Here is a 26,379-nt window from a genome sequence, read left to right as displayed (position 1 = left end):
ATTTTTTGATTTTTTAAAGTAATCCTGGGTGCCATACCTTATCAAATGCTTGGCTGATGTCCAGAAAGGCTGCTATGCAATATTGTTTATTGTCCAAAGCTCTATTAATTACTTAATATATTATCCTAATTATTTAATTATTCTAGTTATTATTCAATATTTTATATTAATGATTTAATTTTATTAATTAATATTTATTCTAATAATAATTATCCTAATTATTAGTATATTATAGTGTGTAAATCTATTTAATTTCCTTAGCTAAGCGCTTTCGACATTATATGTCATCTTCAGAGTTAATGCTCTGTCAATAAAAAGTTAAACTAATGAGTAAAAAGATGTCTAAGTGCAAAGTTTTTTAACATACGTCAACGTATAAAAAAGTACCACTACTTCGAGTTGTAGGTGTGTGCATCGTATTAAGAAAGTTGGTCTGTTGTGCAACTCCGAATGATGAAAGATTATTTGAATTATAATTAAAAATTGTAAAACAATAAAAACAACCACTTAGTTAGACGTTCCAAACATATAAAATTTGGTCATGGTAAGGTATCACCCAACCATTTTTAAGTGATGCGAGCAGTTGACTGACAGTGATTGATTGGACGTTGGATTTTAAATGTTTCGTCAGTCCGGTATTGACATCTGACAGCTGACATTACAAATGAATTTTTTTTTATGTATTTATGTTTATTTACAATCTACATGATTAAAAGAGTATTTTAAGTAAATTTTTTCCATGTTTTTGGGCATGAAACGAGACTTCTCATGATGTCTCATCTTATTCTGTTTATGTTTAAGTTTTAAAATATGTCCTGAGACCAGGTTCTATCTAGTCTCCTTGTGGCAGGGCCATTATGGAATAATTCCCTTACTAACTTATTTTCATGGTGAATGGTATGCTCATTTTGTGACTCCGTGGCTCGATGGATTTCTTCTCTGATGAAAGGTACATTTAAGTCTTCGTGAAGTGTTTGATTACTTACGTAACATGGTGCATTCACTATTGATCTTAGAACTTTAGACTGAAATCTTTGGATGATATTCAGTAAGGTTAACTTTGCACAGCCCCAGAGATGTAGTCCGTAGTACCAAATATCTTTGAGTATTACTTTGTATTTGCCGGAATTTCAAGTCTAGCTGTCTTCTTTTGGTCTGGATATGTTTCTTCCAAGTAAGACGTTGGTTAAGACGGAAGCCAAGGTATTTAGCGTCTGTTACTGTTGGTATTCGTACATTTTCCATTCTTACAGGTGGGCATGTGTTGTGGCGGTTGGTAAACGTTATTTGAGATGATTTTGTTTTGTTTAATTTTGTTCGCCATTTCGTGTACCATTCACTGAGTATGTCCAGATGGTGTTGCAGGTCTTGTGAGGCTTGTATGGGATCTTCATTTACAGCTGGTATTGTTACGTCATCAGCAAAGGAAGCGATCGTAATATTATGAGACTCTGGTATATCGGCTGTGTAGAGTGAGAAAAGCAGCGGCCCGAGAACACTACCTTGCGGAACTCCGGAGTTAATAAGACAGAAGCCGGATTTTTGGTGTTTGAATTTTACAGAGAAATACCTATTTGATAAGTAGTAGTAGTATTTCGTTTCTTCGAGAGTTTTTGATATTTCATTTACTATTCGATGGACTTGTTGTGTAGTAGAGTGAATTTCTCGAAAACCAAACTGATGTTCTGGTAGTAATGTTAGGAATTTATGATCTGCGTATATTCTTTGTAGCAGCAATCTTTCAAAAACTTTGCTAACGATTGGGAGTAGGCTGATGGGTCGATAAGATATTACTTCATTGGGCGCTTTGCTTGGCTTAAGGATCATTATGATTTCTGCAAATTTCCATATTTTTGGAAAGTATGATAAGCTTAGCAAGCGATTAAATATTACTGTTAGTATAATAATGGCCTTACGAGGAAGTTGTTTTAGTACTTTTCATAAATGAAAATTATTGAAAAAGTATTTTACAAGGATAATTTACAAAATTGATGTAAAGAAAATGTACCTTAGATGTCTGTACAAATAAAATAATAATTTAATTATCTAAGAGTATCTATTAAACTGACGACTTACTGGCTTAAGACATATATACACTGTGTCATGATTAGACTTAGGCAAATATGCAATTTGCCTAATAAGATACACTGTGATACACTATAATACACTGTGTCATGATTAGACTTAGGCAAATATGCAAATTGCATATTTTGCATATTATGCATGAAAAATGCAAAAATTTAAAATTTTGCACATTTTTATATAAGTGTGCATAAAGGGCATATAATTTGAAATTTCTGTTTGTAACTATACATATATTTTTAATTTTTATATTCATGTAACAAATAGCTTGGAAATCTCAATATTTAATTTTGTTTTAAAATCTCTTGGTATTCAAATTTTTGGTACCGGAATGTAGTAGGTAACTAATAAAAGATGGCGGCTTATACATAGTTTGGTCAAATTTTTATTTTGACGGTCCATTTTGCTTTTGTTGTAAAATAAGCCGTGAACACGCGTCTTTATAATTGTGAATAATTATTGTACTTTGAAAATCCCGAAAATAAACAGTTCAGTGTCGTGGTGTCATTCATAAAATAAAACTATAATTTTGTTCAAAAAACTATTACTCAATTAGAATCCTCCAAATTATCATTGTTATACAGTACATTATAAATAAAAGAATTTGAATCATTGTTTCAAAACGTTAAGTAATATACCTACCTATATTGGAAAGGAAATGTTTCCTAAAATTTACAGCAACCATGAAAAAAAACAGTGGTTACCAGGTTCTTTCTGAAGTGGTTCAAGTACTAGCTGGTACATTTTCCGATACACTTAATTTAGAGCCAAATATCGTAAATTTGAAAAATGTCATAATTACATCAGTTGACGTCGAAAGAAGTTTTTCTATGTACTCAGATAGAAGTCATAAGTTTTTTCAGATAGCGTTAAAAAATCTGTCAAAAACATATAAAAAACTGTCATTGCAAAATAAAGTGATGAGCGCGCTAATAACCGGATGGAAAACATAATACATTACGAAGTAAAGAGAGATGAAACTAGTAGAGGTGGAAATTATCGGTATAAACGTATAAATTAACATTAAATTACATAGTTTTCTACCTTTAGACGTCTGCGTGAGTATTTTGTAAAATTCTCCTGTCACAGTGACAGTTGTCATATTCCTACGATACGTCTAAAGGTGGAAAACTATATAATGTAATGTGAGTTTATACGTTTATATCGATAATTTCCATCTCTACTAGTTCCATCTCTCTTTATACTTCGCAATGTATTATGTTTTCCATCTTTTGCGTTATTCTGTCGGTTATTCACGCGCTCATTACTGTATATTACTGATATGTGTAGTGAAACTAAAAATATTTGTTACAAATAAAACCAAATAGCCATTTCAATTAAAAATAAATAATTAGATATAATATATTATGTTAATAATATATAGGGTGTTCCCGAAAATAGTGCGTTCTTTAAAGGTATAGGTAGAAGCTACAATGTAGAGCAAAAAAGTCTCATAACGTTTTTTCTAAATTGATCCGTTTGACCAAAAAACGAAAATACATTTTGATATGCAAATTGAAGTCTGGCAACAACGCGCAACTCAAAAACCTAAAGATTAAAAAAGTAGGTTTGTAGGTCAGTTGCATTTCGTCGGTAAAATAATGTAAATATCAACCAAACTCATATCCATTATTTTGCAGGTAGGACAGTAGGTACCTACGATGTCAACAACCCCAAAAATCACACCTCAAAGTAAATAAACAAGCGGTTATTAAATTAAATCTCCACATTCACAGCAAGTTCTTCTAGGCTACGTTGCCATGTCATTCAAATTTATGAAAATAAAAATTCACTTATATATAGAACAATGTAATTTTTTTCTTGGAAAAGGTTAACTTTAGAAAAAAAATGTTATAGGACTTTTTTGTTCTAAATTCTGTATTTTATCCATACCTTAAAGAAACGCACTATTTTCGGGGACACCCTGTATAATAATTATTAATTTTGTAATAATTGTTTACAAAAGCAGACAAATGTAACACTACTATTGCTGTAGATTAAATAGATAGTGCTACTAGAGGATGCGGTCTACCTGTGTATGTGTGTATATAGCTCTATTATTGTAGTGTGGGGTGTACCTAGAAATAATTGCCAGAAATGGCTCAAGAGCTTAAAATAGCTCTGAATGAAGAATGGGAACTAATACCGGATACTAAACCTAAAGAAAGGCCAACTGGGGTCAATGAAAATTTTATTTTATTCTTTTGCTTCATTTTTCGAACAATGTTATTTTTTTTTTTTTTTTTGAGTTACTTCTTAGGTACCTAGGTACTAGTCCATGTGGTGAGACCGCTCCCGTCTGAAAAAATGTCTGATTCGGTTTCTTTGTGGATTCCTATTCAAAAATGTACCCTTTAAACAAACCTGAAGGGGACCGGGCGTAATTTTTGGTCAGAAATTATTTAAACAATTTTTTTAATCAAATATAAAAGATCACCTTTTTTGACCCACAAAATATTTTTGTAGGTTTTATGGGTCATTCCAAACAAGAAAGGTATTTTGTGATTTTACTCAAAAGTTAATAGTTTTCGAGTTATAGTCGATTTAATATCTGAAAAATGCGAAAATACGCATCTTCAAGGCTTAAAAACTCATATTTAAATTAGTATTTTTGAGGTTACCAAGTACATAAATTGTAATTTAACCCGGTACCTGCCACGTGGGGTGCTACCAGCACCCCATAACACATGTTCATCAAATATTTGGTACATCAACTTTGTTAACCGTGCTGTGAGTCATAGTAGCTTTCTATAATATATATATCAATGATCTGTTTGCGTTTGAAGTGGTTATTTAGTGTCATTCGAACTTGTAGTTTGTGTCTTGTTATATTTGTCCCATGCCAACTCAAAATTGCCAGTAAACTCAAAAAAAAAGTAGAAGAATAAGATTGTGTAATGGTCGGCAGTTGCTGCTGAGAGCAAAGTTTGTGTCTTTGTTGAATTTGTCCCATGCCAACTCAAAATTGCCAGTAAACTAAAAAAGAAGTAGAAGAATAAGATTGTGTAATGGTCGGCAGTTGCTCCTGAGAGCAAAGTTTGTGTCTTTGTTGAATTTGTCCCATGCCAACTCAAAATTGCCAGTAAACTAAAAAAGAAGTAGAAGTATAAGATTGTGTAGTAGTCGGCAGTTGCCCTTGAGAGAAAAAAGTTTAATGTCGTTGAAAAAAAAAAGTTAAGTTTTTGTATTTGTCCCATGCCAACTCAAAATTTCTCCTAAATCAAAGAAGAAAAAGAAGATTGTGTATTGATAGACAGTTGCCCCCCTTAGACAAGGAAAGAGAGGTTGCCCCTAGCGTGAAATTTTTTTTATCTTTTCATGTTTGTCCCACACCAACCAAAATTTCTAGTTAACTAAAGAAGAAGAAGAAAAATATGAAGAAGAAAAAGAAAAAATTGTACAATGTACTAACTCCAAATTGTAAGTGAATAAGGGATTTTCCCTTGTTCCGAGACGATGAGCTGGCCAAATACCCAAGTAGGTGGAGGCCAATAAACTGAAGAAGAAGAAGAAGAACTTGTAGCTCTAAAGTCGAATTGGAGTATCATCATCTGGAAGTTTAAGTTTTAAATTTTTTTTGTGTTTTTGATAAATAAGCCAGATTTACATTTTTATATTTGATTATATAACTGATTTAAATTATTAATATAGTCTCTATACTCAACAAACCTTAATTTTCCTAGATATTTTACTTCACTTCATTTATTATGGGTTGGTACTTGCTAATTTGCTTATAACACCTTTTTCATTTTATTTTTTAAATTTTATAATATATTAGTAGCTAATAATTTAATAAAACATGTTTTTTATATTCTTGTGTAACTCAACACATTATTTTGTTTATAAACAAGTAGATCACAGAAAATTTTTAAGGGGTGCTGTGAGCACCCCACGTGGCAGTTGATGCCTTACAAAGCCACGTCTCAGGTGGCGGGTTAAACATTCATTTTAACCCGGGAACAGTCGCGTTTTTTTCTGTCACGTAATCGGTCGCGTGTTAGATTTTGTCTAATACGAATTTAGAGGCGAATTTACAACAAATCTTTATGTTATAGTATTTTTATTTATTGTAATGTTAATTGTTAATTATTATTATGCATGTCCATCCGATTTCTTTGCAGGTGCAGCCTGCACTATTTCCAAAAATTCCCTATTTTCCTCCTACAAACATATTTTTTGGATTCTTTGGGACATTCTAAATAAAATAGGTTTCTTGTCATTTTTCTCAAAAGTTAATAGTTTTAAAGTTATAAGCGACTTAAAATCCGAAAATGCGAATTTTCGCATTTTTCGAATTTTAAATCGCTTATAACTTTAAAACGATTAACTTTTTCGAGAAATAACAAAAAACATATTTTATTTAGAATGTCCCAAAGAATCTAAAAAATATATTTTTGGGAGGAAAATGGGAGATTTTTTAAATAGATCGCGCCGCACCTGCGAAAAAATCGAATGGGCACGTATAATTAACAATTAAAAAACGTCGGTCTAAATTAAGGTTAGACCCGATAACTCTTCATAATCTGAAAATGAATGTTTAAACTACAATTTAAGTGCTTGGAAATCTCATAAGTGCTAATTGGATAGCGCTAATCGAAAGGGAACCAACCGCCAAAAGTTGATTTTGAGTAATTAAGGTTACAAAAATAAAACATGTTTTTCCTTGTAATTTTCAAGATATTAGAGACTTTTTAAGGTATGATACCGCGTTCTAAAGCTATTATTGGCCACTATTGAATTTTTTTTTTTTCATAAGTTAACTTTTTTTGTTTTTTGACAGTGTTTTGGTGGTTAGTTCTTTTTCAATTATTTCAATGACCATGGAACTCACGAGACTCATATGGTTCTGTTTAGAGATTAAGAAAATCGAGAATGGTTCTTTCTAGAAATTTTACTTTACTATAATATTATTAGGAAAAAGAAAATACTTATGATTAAAAAAGAATGTGTGTGTACTTTGTACGCACGTAAGAAGTTATACTTCTATTATATGATTTAAACGAAATTAATATACTTTTTATTTATATTTTGTTTAAATATTAAACTAATTTATACTTACTACTTCTCAAACATTTTTATTAGAACAGTGCCAAAAATTAAAATAATAAAAGAATAAAACACACACAAACACATTAAACAAGCCACAAATGATGTCTGAACATTAATTGTCGAAAATTTTTTTAACTAAGTACGTATTTTCTGAAAATACAATTATATAGTAAATATACTTACAATCATAAAATGTATTAAAAAAAAACAAAAAAGAAAGTTTCTATTGGGACTCGAACCAGCGCTGATAAGAGCGGTTGGTATTGGAATTCATTCGCCTTCTCCGCTTAGCCACGGACACTATGTGTCATTATTTACGAAGATCGACTAACTAAACGGATTAAACTTGTGATATTTTGATATTTTGAAAATTGATCAAATTATTTTAATTTTGAATTGAAATGATTTAGAATTGAAAAAATACAACAAAACAGAGTAAAAAAACAATATATTAGGTGAATATTGATAGAAATTTTGATGGTAATCAAATTATGTAAATAAAAGTATTACATACTATGTATTTTGGCAGATCAAATAGGTAGGTTTATACCCATGATACATTAACAATTATTACGTACCTGTTGCTTTTAAAAACTATTTAAAAGTCACTACAATATTATAAACTTTTTTGTTTCTGTCCTCACAACAATAAAACTAATATATTATACATTTGTTTACCTTTACCTTTACCTCCAAACCACAGCTGCCATATCGGATAATTTTTGACATGTCATTTGAACATCCAATCAGAACAAAGTTATAATGCGCATGCGCCGGGCTGATAGGTTTTAACATATAAAAAAATCACCCTCTATCGCCGGTAAAGAAGTATAACTTCAAAAAATGTAACGACTTTTTAATCAAGAAACCTTTAACCTATAGAAGAATAGAAATAAGAAATACGATATTTGTGGTAAAAATTTTTATTTATTTACTTTGAAGGCAATAAAAAACTCGAAAATTTCAACCAAACATTAAACTTATAAAACTAAAACTCATAGTATAGGCACAGTATAGGAGGAATTCCTCCTAAACTGTGGTATAGGTATGGTTTTACCTATCTTTAAAAAAATATATCTTTGGTTATTTTCTTCTTCTTAATTTAAGTAATAATAGAAAATCTTAAAACTCATAAAATCAAAAATTTTTAACAAAAAAAAACACTCTCTAAAGTTAATCATACTCAAGTGTAACTTTTCGTAATCTCTCTTTCACAAAAAAATATCTGCGTTAATTTTCTTATTCTTAAGATGAGTAATAAAATAATCTTAAAATTAAAAATTCTAAACAAGCAACAAATATTTTAAAACTAATATTCAAGTATAGGAACGTAAGTTTTGCTAAAATATCTTTCATTAAATTTCTTCTGCGTTCAAATCAAAGTCAGGCAAGGAACCAAATCAAACCCCGATCAATGCAGGTTAGTGACTCTGACTCTAGTGACTGAGTATATCGTATATCTAGTGACTTATCATCGATCTGTACTGCTTGCTCAGGGTCGAGTCCCTGCTCCAGGCTTGGTTTCTTTAAACTTAAAAAGAAGAGTTCTATTCAAAATTGTTTTTATATTCCGATTTCGAATCACCTTCCATAACACACAACTTTCAACAATATGACACTTATTTACTTATACTTGAGTTCTATTCTCTTATCAACCAATGCAAATTTTTTGTCGATAACATCGTCGTAAAATTTTGGATTTTCTGATAATTGTTTAACCCTTAAACGCCCAACCTTTTTTAGGTTCCATGTACGCCCAAGGGTGGGTAAAAAATGTCCACCTCGAAAATAGCTAATATATTTATTGAGAGTTGTTGGAATTGGATTACACTTAAGAGTCTTATGCTTAATAAACACAGCATCTTCTAAAATATTAATATAAATAATTTACAAACTTTACAACAAAATTAAAATGTACATCAAAATTAACATACCAGTAAAAGTCAGTACTTCAAATTTGTCGATTTTCTCCACATTCTTCCTTTCAGCCTCCTCACTGGCAGATAATTACGTAGATTATGTAATTATACGTCGATAATTATATGGATTATCTTCCTACCAACGAGAAATTCTATAGAAACCTTTAGGAACAAGTTTTACCAAAGGCGTAATTTTTATGCCCACCCATATTTAACTCAAGATGCTACTTTTATTTTCAAAAATATCGGTAGAACCAAATTAACATTCGATAAAGGGCTGTCTTTTTAACAATAAATAATTTTTTAAAAATTTTTAAACACGTAATAAATATGTTACAAGGGAATACGCAATAGGTGGACATTTTTTATCCACCCTTGGGCGTTTAAGGGTTAATAAATGCACTCTTTTTCAATGGATAATAGGGCTAACTTGGAAAGTCTGTCTTCACTTGTAAAATATATTGTAAAATTTTTGATGCGTTTTAATACTGAAAAACTTCGTTCAACTGATGCACTTGTAGCTGGGATAGTTAGTACCTACAACTTAATTCACACAACTTGCCCACTTCACACAGAGACTTATTTAAACCAGTAGTATTTAAAAAATTCAACCGATTCCTAAGTATTTCTTTATCACTAATTTCAGGTGTTTTATAAATGACATTTAACTGAGAATGCAAAGACAGATTATCAAAAAAATCATAATTTAATTGTACTGAATTAAATAGGTACATACCTCTGTGGGAGATTTTAATGAATTATAATTAGACATATTAAAGTTACATAATTCTACATATTTTATTTCTTTAAAATTTTCAAGGTGATAATTCATTTGTTGTAGAATATTATTAAAAATTTCGATGTATAATCGTCGATAGGTCTCTCTTTCGCCGACAATATCAATCATCTTTATTTTTCTTTTAGGTTCGAAGCCCATATTTTCAGCTTTATCCCAAATATTTTTAAACAGCTCATTTTTTAATCATCATAAGTCATCAAATTGTCTTATACAAAATGCAATGTCACTTGACTTCGTCTGTAAAATGTCGTAGGTACTATAAAATATCAGTAAAAGGAAAAATCTCAAAATATCAAATAAAATATTAGTAAAAATATTAACCAAAAAATTGAAATCGAGCCATTTGTACCTAAATACCTACCCCTTATAGCAGCAGTAACAGACTCCGCATCTCGTTTTCGGAATCGGAAGCGGTCGGACGAGCGCTTCCAGGCGTATAGGTCTGGATCCCGCGTATGAAAAAAAAGTTGATTAATAGCAAGCTGAAATTTGTTAATAGCTTAAGGGTGTCTAGTCGGATAAACTTTGATATATGGGAACACTGGAACTGGGGCAGTTTTAATTGTGGAACAGGTTAAAAATTTGGAACGGTCAGACCACGAAAACGACAAATGTATTTTGTCCGACAGAACAGACTTAAACTCTCCGAACAGAGTTTAAACTCTCATGCAAAAATCAGACTGCTATTTATCACCAAATGGGCGTTTTATTGAGTGGAACATATAGGATATGTCAAATGACAGGAATTATGACAGGTGATAAATAGCAGTCTGATTTTTGCATGAGAGTTTAATCTGTGTTCGGAGAGTTGACATATAAACATGTCAAAAACATAATAAATGTGCCGTTTTCGTGGTCTGACTGTTCCAAATTTTTAACCTGTTCCACAATTAAAACTGCCCCTGTTCCAGTGTTCCCATATATCAAAGTTTATCCGACTAAACATCCTTAAGCTATTAACAAATTTTCAGCTTGCTATTAATCAACTTTTTTTTCATACGCGGGATCCAGACCTAGTATCATAATTCGCGTGAAAGGAATATGACTAGCGGGTGAGGTTATTAAACTCTGACCAATTTTTGAACGGGACAAATGCATGACAAGCAGCGATTTTGAGATGCGCTTCCGTCAGGACCGGACTGAATCGTTGAATTGTGTGCTTATTTGAGACCGTTCGTATGCGATAAATTTTTAATAATGTTTCAATGCCTATTAGTTACATAATAGAATACTTAGATTAGGGAAACATTGTTGATAATTAAATACTAATTAATAATATATGTATTTTCTTATATGGAAGTATAGGGAAGCGGTGCTTCCGCCGCTTCCATGGACCGCACGCCTTGGTAACAAATACTGCAATAATATAAGAACAACCAACCGATTGTTGATTTCTAATATTAAAGTTGACTTCTTCCCTATTTAAACCACTAACCTACCTACATAACTTAAAAAAGACACAAAATACAAGTGTCCGGATTTTTTGAGCAGGAGTGAATAATGTCTCTCTAGTCAGCCTGTTTTAATCTAAAAGAGTCATTACATTTACTAATATACTAAATATAGTTTCATGGGCATATTTAAAAGATGCATTTGTATTTGAAAAATTCTATTTAAATATTACGATCTCTTTCATCGGCGCCAAATTTTCAAGGAGTTGATATGATATTTATAGGTTATACCTACTCTAGATACTCACAGATGTTAAATGATACACGTGCGTTTTGTTTCTCTTGACCATTGGCGAAAAGTGAGTTGTTTTCAGTGAAATGATTGAAGAAATTGTGTTGAGTGTATCAGGTGAGATTTAGGAATGACTTTTGTAGTATATATGATCTTCTTCTTTCTCTTTTTATTAAAATGCTTACTTGTGTATCTGCCAGTAATATAAGATAATATTCGAAAACATGTCACAATAGCTAAAAATTTTATCTATTGGCTAAGGCAATAAACAAATTATTGATCTTGAAATTGCACGTGATATGCCAAATCTGTCATAATGAACTGACCTTCGATGTTTATTTTTTTTATTTTTATGTTCTGTAATTAACACTATTTTGTAATTTGTATTCACAGATCTACAGAGTTCGAGTTAGTACTGGATTTAAACTAAGAGATGTAATTTACTTTTTTCCTTTTTTCTTTGTTTTTCTCTATTTTCTAGTCTCAACACCTATTTTAGGTTTTTTATATTTTTTAACTACCTTATAATACTTTTTTTATATAGTTATCTTCCCAGGCAACCAAATAACTTTAAAAAAACGTTGAAAAGACGTCATAATGATCACCAAACCAGTCAGTTTGTTAGTTTGTCACGTTTTTTCGACTTCGAAAGTCACGTGAATATGTCCCACCATAACTGACGTCATTTTTATCACGTTTTAAATAGGTGATATAAAAACGTGGTTTTTATGTCATTTTTTTAGATTATTTTTCATTTTATGGTTTTAAAAATACACAATAATAATAATTCGTATGGGTATTGTTGTTATAGCAATTTTTCATTTAACTGTTTTAAATTTAGCTTATAGGCTAAAGTATACTTCCTGTGTCAAAACTGAAATAACATATAAACTAATAAATAATTTACTAACAAATTAATTGAATTAAACTCGATAACACATAATTAGTTCATTAACAGAAAATATTCACCAAAACAAAAGACATAACTTTTCAAGAAGAACTATCACAATCACAAGAACTATTGCATTAAACTAACTCACAACTCACTTGAGAAAAGCGAACAAAAATCTCATAATTAACACGTTTCTTCAACTAAATATCTAAATGAAAAGTCCTTTTTTACCACACAAAGCACGTAAAAAATAAACGAAAAATTTCTTCTGACAATTTAAGGCTTATAAACGTCAATATACAAAATTATCAGGGTTGCCAGATCAGTTTTTACTTTTTCAGTAGTTTTGCTTTCAAAAATCAGTAGATATCAGTAGATTCTTTTTAGGCCATGTAAATACAGTAAAGCCTGTGCATTCGGTCACTTGTCAAAATCGGCCACCTGCACTAACGGCCAGTTTCAAAATTCTCAAAAACAATTATATGAATTATATTATTTTCCTTATTTAAATAATCCAATAATACCAGGTCATAATTATTATGACCTGGTATTTACGGCCATCTTTATAATACTAACGCAGCCAAATAATCTGGTATTTTTAAAGCCCGTTTCATAGAAATTTACCTGTTATTAACGGCCAATATATGTTGATAGATTTCAGTAGGTCACTAATTAGAGTTAAAATCAGTAGGTCCACTGAAATATCAGTAGACCTGGTAACCCTGAACATTATAAGCATTAACCCGTTAAGCTCCTCCCATTTTTGTGACGTCAGACTTGGGCTGTCTGAAATACTCTGAAATAAAAACGTATTTTTAAGCGTATTTTAACGTCATTAATCTTACGTGTTTAAAATCACCTACAAAAGACGTTTATACGACGTAATGTTCAAACACGTGTATATATTCAACCAAAACCTGACGTTTCCTCGACGTTATTGACGTCACTTGGTTGCATGGGTTCGGTCTTCGACAAAAGCCGTACCAACAAGCTCAAAGGCAAGATACCTTTGAGATAAATATACCTATGTCAAAGATTGCAAAATATGCAGAAACAGTAAAAAAGCAATTACTCAGAGGCGTGCGGTCCATGGAAGCGGGGGAAGCGCCGCTTCCCTATTTATTCGTCGATATAAGAAAATATATTATTAATTATTATTTAATAATAAAATTTCTTTCCCTAATCCAAATAATCTACATATTACCTAGCCAATAGGCATTGAAAAATATTAAAAATTAATCGCGTACGAACGAACTCAATATGCACACAATTCGACTATTTGGTCCACTCCTGGCAGAAGCGCATCTCAAAATCGCCGCTTGTCATGCAGTAGTTGTCCCTTTTAAAATTGGTCAGGGTTCAATGACCGCACCCACTAGTCGCGCGAATTTTGGTATGCCATGTAAGCGCTCGTCGTATCGCCTTCCCGAAAGTGAGATGCTCCGACTGTTACTGCTGCTAAGGGGTGCTTAGGTATTACATACATTCGCTTAAGGTGATACAGTAGCGATCAACAGGTAGCAAAAACGCGTTCCAAGATTGCGGCTATAATTTTGAATATTTTTTCGAGATATTTGGCACACGTATTCGTAATAAAATAAAGAATGGCGGTACAGAGCCCAATTTGAAAAATATATTATTATGTGAAAATTACTCTGTTTTAAATACAATATTAAAAAAACGAACCTGTACCGCCATTAAGAAGAACAAAAAAATACACTTTCTTCAAATATACTTTTTTATCCGATGCCTAGATTTTGTGTCATTTTGGAACTACTAAAATTTTTTATTTCATTAGTAGTTCCAAAATGACACAAAATCTAGGCATCGGATAAAAAAGTTTATTTGAAGAAAGTGTATTTTTTTTTCTTTTTAATGGCGGTACAGGCTCGTTTTTTAATATTGTATTTATTTACAGATTAATTTCCACATATTAATATATTTTTCAAATTGGGCTCTGTACCGCCATTCTTTATTATATTACGAATACGTGTGCCAAATATCTCGAAAAAATATTCAAAATTACAGCCGCAATCTTGGAACGCGTTTTTGCTACCTGTTGATCGCTACTGTTTCCTCTTAAAGAATATTTCGATTTAAATTTTTTGCAGATATTTCCTTTTACTGATCTTTTATTTGATATTTTACAGAAATTAAATGGTATTGCGTTTTGTATAAGACAAATTGGTGACTTTATTAATACGATAATTAAAAAAACGAGAGCAGTTTAAAAATATTTGGGATAAAACTGAACATATGGGGTTTGAACATGAAAGAAAAATAATGAAGATTGATAATTTCGGAGACAGAGAGACAGAGACATCAGATGAAACAAAGAGACCTTTTGATAATATTCTACAACAAATGAATTCTAGCTTTCAAAATTTTAACGATTTAAACTTTGTAGAATTATATATAATCTTAATATTTCTAATTATAATTCATCAAAATTTCCCACAGAGGAATTTATGTCATTACGATTAAATAATGAAAATTTTTTGATATCCCAGCTTTGCATTCTCAGTTAAGTATCATTTATGAAACAACTGACATGAATGATAAAGAAACAGCGGCGGATCCAGCATCATTAAGAGGGGGGGCCGATTGGCTAAATTTCTATATACAGTAAAACCTGTGTTACCGGCCACCTGCCAAAATCGGCCACCTGTACTAACGGCCAGTTTAAAAATTCACCAAACCAATTATAGGTAGACTACAAAAACTGGAAATACCGGCCACCTTTCTATATCGGCCAATGGTTCTTTCATTTTTAGTGGCCGTTACTGACAAGTTTTACTGTAATAACAATAATAATAATAATAATAATTTGGCTTTAAGAATACGAAGACAATGAAGAATGCAAAATACCCTAACAATATCGATTATTATGTCTACTACTGGACTCATTCCGAAGAACCTCCTGGAAAACATAAAAAACCTGAGTCTCTAAATGAATATCTTTATAAGACCGTGCAGAAAGCTGTACATATTACTCTCGAGTGCCAGATGTGTATAAAAATTGTTGGGAGATACTCCAGCCAGCATACCACGTCACCTAGGTCTCGATAACACGGAAAAAGTCACACCAGAGCTCGATCTTTTTGTTACCGCAGGTATCGGGATGAGTAAATTTTCCTCTTAGAGAGAGTGTGAACAGTATGGTTAAATCTGGAGAATAATAAAAATAATCATGTAGGCGTAAAAATGTAGATAATACAAAAGTATATTTAAAAATTTTTAATTTTTCATACAAAAATAAAATCATTTCATTTTATATAAGTACTTAATTTGTAATAACATATTGATAATGAATAAAAAATTTGAATAAAAAAATATAAAAAAAAATTTTAAGAAACGCTTTTCTTTAGTTACGAGTGACCAAAATTAAAAGTATTATAAAAAAATCAACTAAAACCCAAAAAATAAAAAAAAATTCAAAAAATCTTACACATTCGTCAAAGAAAAGCATGGCGCGTCTTCATCGAATAAACGGTTTTCGCCTAACGCTTTTCTTTAACGAATGTGTTAGATTTATTCAATTTTTTTTATTTTTTGGTTTTTAGTTAATTTTTTTTATAATACTTTTAATTTTGGCCACTCGTAACTAAAGAAAAGCGTTTCTTAAAAAATTGTTTTTCATATTTTTTTATTTTTTACTTTTTAGTCTTACACTTTTCAAACAATAAAATATATCGCCATGTTTATTAAAATATATGTATTAAACATATGATGTACAAACATGAAAAGTAGTCGGAATCGGCAAAAAATTTAAAACTTTTTTGTTTATTTGTGAAGCATAACGTAAACAATTAACGTAAAAAGTCTTATTTTTAAAAATTCTTGTAGTTGATGCACTAACAAAAAATGACATGTGAAATTATCAACAAAAAAAAAATAATCTAAAAACATAAAATTGTAATATTTTTCGATATAAAAAAATTTGGGAGGTACACCCAAATTTTTCAAGGTATACACCAACAACTCCAAAAAACAAACCAAATAAGATTTTGTTTAAAATTTATCATCAAACTTCGGAGATATGTTTATATACACATTTGTCAAAAAAAAACGATAAATCGATATTTTTTGATATATTTTCGCTTAAACATAAAATATTTACACATATGATTGAAGGGTTTCAAAAAAACAAAATGAGACTTTCTAAATTAAAATGAAAAAAGTTTATGCCATAATTACAGGGGAATAGCGCTACTAAACGTTGCGTATAAAATACTTGCAGTACATATAAAAGACAAGATAACACAAAAGATAGATAATGACATAGGAAAATATCAATGTGGATTCAGAAGAGGACGCAGCGCAGTGGATCAAATTTTCCTGCTACGTGAAATACAAGCGGAAAGCTACGAATACGGAGAATGTACAGTGGCCCTATTCACCGACTTGAAACAAGCTTGGGACAGGGTAAAACGAAAAAAAATATTAAAGGCAATATGTGAAATTAGAATTAGTGAAAAATTAGTACAAATTAGAATTAGAGAAACAGAGAATAGGATTAAAATAGATGGAAAGGAAAAAGGAAACAGATAAGTTTAAGGTCAGTAAAGGGCTGCGACAAGAATACCCACTGTCGTCATTGTTGTTCAGTATCCTTCTTGAAATTGTCATTAGAGAAGTCGAAGTTGAAGTTAACAGGACACAACTTGTATATTAACGAAAACACCAATGCTTGGCATTCGTTGATGACATAGTACTGATAGCCAGAAGTAAACAAGAAATAAAAGAAATACTAAAAAACCTAGAGGTGATAGCGAAAAATAAAAGGATATGCATAAACCAAGAAAATATACGGAATGGACAAAACGAGAAAAGATACAAGGACAATAGCTGACGATAAGCACAGAAGAAAAAATATGTAAATACGAAGAAGTAGAAAGATTCCAAGATCTAGGAGCAATATTCACTAGGATACCAAATACCAACGAACAAATCCAAGTAAGAATTACGACTGGTTGTATCTTTGCTCTAAACAACTTATTAAGAAGTAAGAACATATCTAGAAGGGTTAAGATAAGAATATATAAGACAGTGATAAAACGTATAGTATTATATGCCAGTGAAACATGGACGATGAACAAATCCGAACAAGCCCTACTGAAACTGTGGAAAAGAAAAGTCCTCAGGAAAATATTTAAAGTAAAGGTATGGAATTGAATGTGGATAAGAAGACTAGATGTAGAACTGGAGACGATTTATGGAGAACCGAATATAGCAGGGATCATAAAATCACAAAAACTGAGATGCTTGGTAGCTTGGGACATATCCAAAAGATGATAAACACGAGGCTTCCCAAAAGAATTTTAACGGGAGGTATAGCATAGCAGGAAAGAAGGAGAAAGGTAGACCGAAAACCAGATGGAAGAAAGATGTTTAAAGAGACAGAAGAACTTAAAATTACAAATTGGAAAAATAAAGCAGCAAGGAGGAAAGAATGGAAAATAATGACACCAAATACGACCCCCTACTCCATCCCCTGGAGGTGGGGTAGGGGCTCAATTTAAAATCGTAAATGGAAACCCCCAGTTTTTATTGCAGATTTGAACTTCTTACGTAAAAGTGAGCAACTTTTATTCGAGACATTTCTTCAAATTCTGGATATATGGCGCTATAATATATAGCATATAGAAATATAATAACATAGAAATAGTTTTTCTTGATCAATACACTTCCAGATGAAAAACTAAACATCACGTGTTTAATATTTTTCAAAAACCTACCAAATGACATCCTGTCGTGTTTGGTGGTATTCGACAGGATTTTGGAAAATATTAAATTTGTGTTTTTTGATTTTTCATTTGAGAGTGTTTTTAGATATATTAAACCATTTCTATAAATTACCTATGGTATCACGATTAATGGTTTTCCGATTATAGCGCCATCTATCCAGAATTCGAAAAATGTCTCGAATAAAAGTTGCTTACTTTTACGTAAGGAATCCAAATCTGCAATTAAAACTGAGGATCTCCATTTAATATTTTAAAGTTACCCCCATCCCACTTTCAGGAGGTCGAGTGGGGGGGTCGTGTTTGGTATCATTTGATAGATTTTTAAAAATTATTGAACACATATATTTCATTTTTTCGATTCGATGTTCATTTCGCGAAATATTCAACGGTTCCGCTAATTTTGGGTTGGGACACCATATACATAATACATAAAGTTGATGAAAGAAAAATAAATATAATATGTAGTGAATTATCATTAAAATTTAAAAAACCTACAAAATGAGACTTTATAAGTTAACAACTTACAGTAGTTCCGGAAATGTAATAATGAATTAAACGAATGTAATTTTCAAAAAATCAAAATAACTACTTTACTTTTTTCAATGCAAACAAATTCATGTCGAAATAGTTTTAATGTTATTTCGTAATGGGAAAGTACATCATGTCATGTGACACCTCATTTAAAAGCGTTTGAAATACTGATTACAAAAATGGATAATACCTACATGCGCAAAATTTTGGTCAAATACTTTTTAAACACATTCATTTTTTTCGAATCCTGAGAAAGCTAACACGAGAATTTTTGAAAAATTTAAACGCAGAATAAAATACATTACATTATTACCGAGGGCCGAAAGTCCATTAGAATAAACAAAAGGTTTCTTTTGAATGATATAGGTATTTGAAATTAAAAATCATACTCAATTTTCTCTTCTTTTTCACCCCTGTAACTTATTCAAATAAACATTATAGAAGTTTTCAGGGACTTTCGTCCCTCGGTAATAATGTAATCTTGCATTTTGTGTTTAAATTTTTTAAAAATACTTATTAGTTTTCTCAGGATTATAAAAAAATGAATGCATTTAAAAAGCATTGGACCGAGATTTTGCACAAGTATTACCTATACATTTTTGTAATCACTATCTCAAAAGCTTTTAAATGAGGTGTCACATGATGTACTTTCCCATATGAAGTTTAAAATTTAATTAATTACCATAATTTTATATGTGGATGATTGCATCCCGCGACATAAATGACTATCTATCGTACTCGTGCATAAATACTCACGTCTATCAAACGTGATATAGAATAAACTTATATAATATACAAGACATACATTTCATGCATATAAGACATAGGTACCTTTTTCCATAAAACTCTCGAAAGTAGAATTGGTATTTACTGCATCATCGTTGATTTGTATCGGACGCACTGAAACATCGCATGACTTGTTTTGAATGCTCTCAGAACTTAAATTTGATCCAAGATCAGTAGGTCTCATAGTATGATCTATCTGATAAGATGTACCTTGTACATATTTATTATCTTCATTACTATTAATATTATCACTATCACCCAAATTACGTTGATTTTTAAAAAAATAATCAGCTATATTGCGACATTTCAATTTTTTACTTTTCAAGTTCTCGGTAGAAGCTTCTTTTCGTTTATTTGACATTTTATAACTCTTCGTAAATCACAAACTATTAATATAAAAAAGAAGAATAAACTCAAAATAATATTAATCACTCTAACAATTTACAAACTAAGATCTGTACGAATCAGTATTAGAGATGTTACTTGCATCGATAGACAAAATACACTAATGACTAGTATGACCAACTCCAATTCAGTCGAATCCGGGATAATGCTGAAAAAAAAATACCTAAAATCCGGGACTTTTGAATGAAAATCGGGCCATTTGTTATTTTTTTAAATATAGGACTCTAATATCATCATTTTATTGGTTATTTAACATTTTTATGTTGACAATGATATTTTTGATGGTCTTAATCAAATGATACGCTCAAACACCTTCCCGAGCTGCTGTCTCTAAATCAATGCTCGATGAAGCTGTTGGCTTGAAAAATTGAGTCAATTTTTTGCTGCTGGACGCGGAGCAGATACCTCTTCGGTGTTTTTCACTTTTGATGTGACTTAGTATATCCGCTCTACCACTGTGGGCGATCGAAAATTCCGATCCACAAGTATCACACTTCATGTCACTGTTAGAGTTACTTTTTTTTTCAAAAATAGAAATTCTTCTTCCAATATTTTATTGAAAGTGCAATATCGTTTTCTGTTTTTACTTTCGTGTGTTGGTTCCATATTCATATTAACAATAATAATATATTGGAATGAAAAAGTCGGGTCAAAAACAATAATTCCGAGATGGCCACTAATCGATTTTCGGATTCAAACTGATTACTGTACTGACAATAAAATAAATGTTTAGATAAAAAAATCATATTGCAACGCAGCAGATTTGAATTTGGCTCAAAGCATGCAACGGTTTGGAAATTAATCATATTTCGCGAACGAACTCAAGAGGTTTATCTACTTAAAGTAGTTGACAAAACCGAAAAAAAAGATGCATCAGCAATCGTTACATTACATCGTTCGATGCGGCATGCGTGCCTAGGCATGATTCATTGTGACATGAATTATTATTGTTTTTGAATGGTCTTTTCGGAAGACGATAATTAAAACACAAATAAAAAAAATTCCACAGTTTTCATTTTCTTTCATAGAACTATTAAAATTTATACCACGATAAAAATTTTTTTTTCGTCTCAACAATTTAATTTGATGTAAATTCTTAGAATAAAAACGAAAATATAGATTTTTACCAAAAAGTTGAAAATTCGGATGGCCCGGAAGCCTTGTCCTGGACGCCGGGACACAACTTCGTAATTCGGGTCATGTCCCGGATTTTTCGGGCTAGTTGGTCACACTAATGACTAATAATTAATAAGCAAAGGGTGTTCTTTTTTCCTGGTCAGCAATCGTTTGAACATAATACATTTATATTTTCGGCAAATTAATATAGTTTTGCTGGGCGCGCTATTTTCGAGAGAGTTTCGAAGAATCCGTTATCTGCAACCGATTTTATAATTATACGAGGGTGGACATGCTTAGGTATGCGTTCACAGTATATACATACATATTTGTTTAAATATGCTTATTGTAATCATTTTTAATTCTTAATGTATACCTAAGAATTATAAATTACTCATTTCCGAATACACTGGCGTCACTGGCCCGTTTTAGACAAGTCTCATACTAATAAAATATATTTATATGTAATTCATATAATATTGTAATTTTAAAACATGTATAATTATCCATTTGAAAAATCAATGAATGTTTTTGTAATCTTTATACAGTAAAACCTGTCAGTAACGGCCACTAAAAATGAAAGAAACATTGGCCGATATAGAAAGGTGGCCGGTATTGCCAGTTTTTGTAGTCTACTTATAATTGGTTTGGGGATTTTTTAAACTGGCCGTTAGTACAGGTGGCCGATTTTGGCAGGTGGCCAGTAACACAGGTTTTACTGTAGTAAAACCTGTCAGTAACGGCAACTAAAAATGAAAGAACCATTGGCCGATATAGAAAGGTGGCCGGTATTGCCAGTTTTTGTAGTCTACTTATAATTGGTTTGGGGATTTTTTAAACTGGCCGTTAGTACAGGTGGCTGATTTTGACGGGTGGCCGGTAACACAGGTTTTACTGTATTATAATTAAAAAAAAATAAATCACTTGGGTTGAGAGGGGGGGCCGATCGCCCCCATCGCCCCCCCCTGGATCCGCCACTGTAAAGAAATACCCAGAAATCTGGGATTTCTTTATAACTACTGGTTTAAACAAGTCGCTGTGTGAAGTGGTCAAGTTGTGTGAATTAGTACTACTAACTATCCCAACCACAAGTGCATCAGTTGAACGAAGTTTTGCGGTATTAAGATGCATTAAAAGTTTCAAATTAAAAGTTTAAAAGAAATTCAACAAGCGAAGACAGACTTTGAAAGTAAGCCCTATTATCCATTAAAAAAGACTGCATTCAACAATTATCAGAAGTTGATAGGAGAATAGACCTCTAGTATAAATAAGTGTCATTTTAGTGAAAGTTGTGTGTTGTGGAAAATGCCTCGGAGTATAATTTTTTTTTTAAATAGGATTCTTCTTTAGAAAACCAAGCCCGGGGCGAGGACTCAAGGCCCGAACTAGCAATACAGATCAATGATAGGTCACTAGTCACTAGAAATAGCGGGAATAGAGTGCCTCACGCATTCACGCGTCACGGATTTAGTGTGTGAGTCCTTGTACGCAGGACGTCTCACATAATTAAGTACTTTGCTGATAGAGAGCCCCTGCGCATCAGAGTGTTATCAGGTGGAAAGTTGCTCGACCCTCGACCCTTAAGAAAATATTTTTATATCCTTATTGAATCGCTTCCCCTTTCGAAAAAGTCACCGCACACCACTGCAATTACTTATATGCAAAATATGCAGCTAATATGCAATTGTCATAAATTTCGGTGTCTAGTTAGTTATACTTTAGCTTCTTCTTCTTTAAGTTCCATCTTCTATCGAAGGTTGTAAATCATCATGGCAATGCGGACCCTGTTGACTGCCGTTCTAAATAGATCTGCACTACTGCATTCGAACCATTCCCGTAAGTTCTTAAGCCAGGATGTTGTTTTCCCACATTTGTAATAATGAGTATTCTTGCCCTCATATCACATGTCCCAAGAAAGTCACCGCACACCACTGCAATTACTTATATGCAAAATATGCAGCTAATATGCAATTGTCATAAATTTCGGTGTCTAGTTAGTTATACTTTAGCTTCTTCTTCTTTAAGTTCCATCTTCTATCGAAGGTTGTAAATCATCATGGCAATGCGGACCCTGTTGACTGCCGTTCTAAATAGATCTGCACTACTGCATTCGAACCATTCCCGTAAGTTCTTAAGCCAGGATGTTGTTTTCCCACATTTGTAATAATGAGTATTCTTGCCCTCATATCACATGTCCCAAGAACTCAAGTTTTCGTCTATTGATAGTATTATTCCCGGTTGATTTTCTATCCTTCTAGTTACTTCCACGTTTGACATTCTTTGAATCTACGATATTCGTAGGATTCTTCTGTAACATTAAAATTCAAAGGCGGTCAACTTATTCAAATGGATTTGTTTCAATGTCCACGCTTCCAAGCCATAAAGAAGAGTAGAGAACACGTAACATCGAAGCATCCTTAGACATAGTTCTAACCTTATATCCCGACAACAAAGAAACTTTTTAAGTTTAATGAATTATACACTGAATGATACAATTTTCGATTGAACTGGTCGGCTCATATTTCACAAGTAAAGAGGAAGCTGTCTAGCTCATTGTTTCTTATTCGTCAACTAGCAAGGGTTGTCAACTTTGAAACATTGAAGGTGACATATTTTTCTTTATTTCACTCGCATCTAAGCTATGGATTAATCTTATGGGGCAATTCAACAAATGCTCTTCAAATTTTCAGGATTAAAAAGAAAGCTATCCGAATTTTAGCAGGGGTTAGTTATCTGGAACATTGCCGACCTCTCTTCATTAAATTAAAAATTATGCCGCTACCTACTCTGTTGATATATCAAGTTCTGACTGAAATTCACAGAAAAAGGGCCCATTTAATAAAGCAGTCTGATGTTCACGTTCACAATACGCGAAACTCTCGCTATTTGCGAACAAATCGCTGTAGATTGCGTCTTTCAGATAAAAATTGTCTTAATTATAACTATTACAATATTTTGCCAAAAGATATTAAACAGCTAAGCTGTAACAGTTTCAAAAAAGTCATAAAAAGGTATCTGTTGAAGCATCGCTTTTATTGCTCGGAAGAATATATGACGCATTGCAGAACATCCACTGAAATGCTTACCGTGACACAAAATATTTTTTGTTAATCTATGTTTCTTGTTTGTGATATTAATAAGTTATGTTTTATATTTCTATTTTATACACCTTGTACTTTTATACACCTTGTAATTTTTATAATTTTTTGATATACCTTGTAATTTTGACTTGCTACAAACAATATTTTTGTAAAGTAGTTAAATAAATCTATCTATCTATCTATCTATCTATCTATCTATCTATCTATATATCTATCTATCTATCTATCTATCTATCTATCTATCTATCTATCTATCTATCTATCTATCTATCTATCTATCTATCTATCTATCTATCTATCTATCTATCTATCTATCTATCTATCTATCTATCTATCTATATCTATCTATCTATCTATCTATCTATCTATCTATCTATCTATCTATCTATCTATCTATCTATCTATCTATCTATCTATCTATCTATCTATCTATCTATCTATCTATCTATCTATCTATCTATCTATCTATCTATCTATCTATCTATCTATCTATCTATCTATCTATCTATCTATCTATCTATCTATCTATCTATCTATCTATCTATCTATCTATCTATCTATCTATCTATCTATCTATCTATCTATCTATCTATCTATCTATCTATCTATCTATCTATCTATCTATCTATCTATCTATCTATCTATCTATCTATCTATCTATCTATCTATCTATCTATCTATCTATCTATCTATCTATCTATCTATCTATCTATCTATCTATCTATCTATCTATCTATCTATCTATCTATCTATCTATCTATCTATCTATCTATCTATCTATCTATCTATCTATCTATCTATCTATCTATCTATCTATCTATCTATCTATCTATCTATCTATCTATCTATCTATCTATCTATCTATCTATCTATCTATCTATCTATCTATCTATCTATCTATCTATCTATCTATCTATCTATCTATCTATCTATCTATCTATCTATCTATCTATCTATCTATCTATCTATCTATCTATCTATCTATCTATCTATCTATCTATCTATCTATCTATCTATCTATCTATCTATCTATCTATCTATCTATCTATCTATCTATCTATCTATCTATCTATCTATCTATCTATCTATCTATCTATCTATCTATCTATCTATCTATCTATCTATCTATCTATCTATCTATCTATCTATCTATCTATCTATCTATCTATCTATCTATCTATCTATCTATCTATCTATCTATCTATCTATCTATCTATCTATCTATCTATCTATCTATCTATCTATCTATCTATCTATCTATCTATCTATCTATCTATCTATCTATCTATCTATCTATCTATCTATCTATCTATCTATCTATCTATCTATCTATCTATCTATCTATCTATCTATCTATCTATCTATCTATCTATCTATCTATCTATCTATCTATCTATCTATCTATCTATCTATCTATCTATCTATCTATCTATCTATCTATCTATCTATCTATCTATCTATCTATCTATCTATCTATCTATCTATCTATCTATCTATCTATCTATCTATCTATCTATCTATCTATCTATCTATCTATCTATCTATCTATCTATCTATCTATCTATCTATCTATCTATCTATCTATCTATCTATCTATCTATCTATCTATCTATCTATCTATCTATCTATCTATCTATCTATCTATCTATCTATCTATCTATCTATCTATCTATCTATCTATCTATCTATCTATCTATCTATCTATCTATCTATCTATCTATCTATCTATCTATCTATCTATCTATCTATCTATCTATCTATCTATCTATCTATCTATCTATCTATCTATCTATCTATCTATCTATCTATCTATCTATCTATCTATCTATCTATCTATCTATCTATCTATCTATCTATCTATCTATCTATCTATCTATCTATCTATCTATCTATCTATCTATCTATCTATCTATCTATCTATCTATCTATCTATCTATCTATCTATCTATCTATCTATCTATCTATCTATCTATCTATCTATCTATCTATCTATCTATCTATCTATCTATCTATCTATCTATCTATCTATCTATCTATCTATCTATCTATCTATCTATCTATCTATCTATCTATCTATCTATCTATCTATCTATCTATCTATCTATCTATCTATCTATCTATCTATCTATCTATCTATCTATCTATCTATCTATCTATCTATCTATCTATCTATCTATCTATCTATCTATCTATCTATCTATCTATCTATCTATCTATCTACTATTATCTATCTATCTATCTATCTATCTATCTATCTATCTATCTATCT

The 26,379-nt window shown here is 31.2% G+C and overlaps 1 protein-coding gene across 3 annotated transcripts in view; it reads left to right on the top strand.

The window, feature by feature from the left end:
* LOC114327196 (ATP-binding cassette sub-family C member 4) overlaps positions 1-26,379 on the top strand; it is a 206,232-nt gene that overhangs the window by 12,425 nt on the left and 167,428 nt on the right. The window contains exon 1 of one of the 3 annotated variants that reach the window (XM_028275730.2): positions 11,626-11,649. The exons of the other annotated variants lie outside the window; for them this stretch is intronic. The gene's annotated coding sequence lies outside the window, so the exon portion shown is untranslated. Of the gene's footprint in view, positions 1-11,625; positions 11,650-26,379 lie in introns of those variants that run through there. 3 annotated transcript variants of the gene reach the window in all.

Source organism: Diabrotica virgifera, chromosome 9 (genome assembly GCF_917563875.1).
Source record: "Diabrotica virgifera virgifera chromosome 9, PGI_DIABVI_V3a".
Taxonomy (NCBI): domain Eukaryota; kingdom Metazoa; phylum Arthropoda; class Insecta; order Coleoptera; family Chrysomelidae; genus Diabrotica; species Diabrotica virgifera.
This window is presented reverse-complemented; position numbering and strand designations above follow the sequence as displayed.